Raw genomic sequence first — 2,813 nt, forward strand, 5'->3', positions numbered from 1 at the left:
TCCGGCCATGTGTGCTCTGCCTCGGCTGCCCGGAACGCGCAACATTGAGGCGAAAACAAGGGGGCCAATCACAACGGCACGAGCGGACATGCGGGCTGCGGCGACGCAGCTGTGCGATGCACACTGGTAGAGAATTGACCTTTAGTCCCGGTTGGTAGGGTGCATATCTTTTGGATATCCATCCGGGATAAACCAACCGGGACAAAAGGGGGGTCTTTAGTTCCGGGTCTTTTAACCGGGAGTAAAGGACCCCCTTTAGTCCCGGTTGGTGTCACCAACCGGGACTAAAGGGCCTGCCACGCCAGGCGCGGGACAGGCCCTTTAGTCCCGGTTGATAAATCCAACCGGGACTAAAGGGGGTCCCTTTAGTCCCGGTTGGATTTCCCAACTAGGACTAAAGGGGTCCCCTTTAGTCCCGGCTCGATTCCAACCGGGACTAAATGGCGCTTGCATGGCACTGCCGTGACGCCTGAATTTTTCATGCATGCATCACGTATACGTATAGTAGTACCGCGGCCCTTTTAATTTGTTAACCTTGTAGTTGAGATTTTTTTAGAACGAAATCAACTAGTATTTAAACGAATGGGATTTGTAATTATACAATTACTATATATATACACAATCCTTATACACAATTCATATACACAATTCAACTAGCTTAGTACAAATCGATCATAATTAGCGCGTATTATATATACAAATAAATCAAAGTATCTTTCTACGATCTTTCCGTCGTGGTGTTGCTGATCGGAGTGTCTAATTGTCATCCATCGTAATAAAATTCTCCTCTTGGATTTACCACCTCGTCCATTATGAATCCAATGAGACCTTCACATATTGCCGCTACTCTTTCTTCCTTCAAGAGTCCTTGTTGAATATTTAACATCTATAATTTGGAAATTTGTGAATTTTACATGAACAAATACATATAAGGAGCTAGAAAATAATTAACTAGTAAATATTTATTTTACGTACTTTAAAGTTGTGCGGCGTCATCTTCGGTCCCTTGGGTCCCAAAAAACTGTGCATGTGCTCACAGATGTAGTAGCCACATAGATTATTCCCGGGTTCCTGTCTTAAGCACTTCAGTGCGGAAAAAAATAAGTTATGAACTATTCGTGTTATACAATGTAATAAATGTGCAGACTTCATACGTACCGGGAAGTCTGTGTTCCATGTAAGATTTTCTTTGAATGGACCTTTGTTGTCCTTATGAATTGTTTCCATGCGCTGCGGATTAGAATAATGAATGACATAGTGTAACAGGGATAAAATTTAGGAAATAAATTTTTGCATAGAGATAAAGGTCCAGAATTATTACAAGCCTAGCATGTCTTGCAATTCTTGGTAGTCCACCGGATCTTTCCTTAACGAATCAAAGACAGTGACGTGGCTTCTTTCAGGCTCAATTATAATAAGTATCCAGTGGAAGCTGCGTGCGTAAAATGTTCATGCATATTAGAGCTAACTAACATGTAGAGATAAGGAAAAAGACATCGAAAGTAGACGGTATACACACACTTACTTGAAGTTGTATGGAAGTAGTATGAAATCCTTGAATGTTTGTTTGTGTAGGAAATTGTATATTTCCGCAAAGGTTTTTTCCGGCGCTAATTGTATCTGTTGTTGGTTAACTACAGATGGATCCATGAAGCCTACATGTAGGTACGCCTCTCAGCGGCATGTCTGAATTAGCATCCTACATGAAATGGAAGATGAAGTTAGTACGGTGACGCACGCCAAAATTTACATGTAGAGATAATAAACAGACACTTACAGAATCCAAGCGCTAATCAGAGAGACGTCCAGGGCATCATGATGGTACACTTCATATATATCCTTGAAGTCTAGCCACAGCACTTTCTCCCCTTCACCGTGAAAATCTATCGGTTTTACCTTCATGCCGATCATCTCCCTCGAGTTGGCGGATGCCGTCATGTACCATTGATGGAATTCGTACATCTTTGTTGATAGCTTCCGTAGCATTGAAGGCTTTACTAGAGGTTTGCCTAGCTCATAAGGCCATCTCGGCTCAGGGGGCGGTGCAGTTGGCGTCTTGACTTGCCCTATGCATTCATCAAGTCCCAGACCTGTTTCTTCCATGAACTTCAATATATTTGCTTGTTGATCCAAGGGCATTGCTTTTACCCGTTGAGCATCTTTTTTTGATAAATGGCTGAGGTCGGGGACTGGACCGCTGGAGGATGATTTTCCTTTTCTTTTATCCTTTTCATCAGCCTTTACTAGAGCCCGTTCATAGTTTGACAAGAGTGGTATCCTTTTCTTAGCTCCTTCCTCCATCCTGATAAAAAAGTTTAAATCTCACCGACTTACTGGCAGTGGCTCCATCTCCCTTGCCTTTTTTAATTCGGCTTGTTTCTTGAACCACTCACTGGCCTCTCGTTGGATTTCTGCCCACTGTTCCGCATGAGACATTGCCTCAAAGCGTTCCTTGCGAGCCACTTCAGGGTCGACCTTTGTTTTCTTCTTTCTCTGCTATCTTTGCTTGGGAGGCGGTGCTCGTGACTTCTTGAGTGGTGCTGCAGGTTCCTTCGAGGGGGCCGCTCTTGGTGCCGGCGACGGTGATCGGGGAGGGGTGTTGTTATTGTCGTCGTCGCTCCCAGCACCAGGATGTGGTGGAGATGGAGACCTTGATATAGATGGAAGAGACGGTCCTAGAGCAGGAGATGCCGGTCTCGAGGTATGAGGAGAAGGTCGCTGCTCGGGATCTACGGGGAGCGGTCTTGAGGTCTGAGGAGATGGCTCCGTGCGGGGCATAATGATGTAGCGTTTCTTCCATAGAATGATCCCAT

This window comes from Setaria italica, chromosome II, assembly GCF_000263155.2.
Source record: "Setaria italica strain Yugu1 chromosome II, Setaria_italica_v2.0, whole genome shotgun sequence".
In the NCBI taxonomy this organism is placed as follows: domain Eukaryota; kingdom Viridiplantae; phylum Streptophyta; class Magnoliopsida; order Poales; family Poaceae; genus Setaria; species Setaria italica.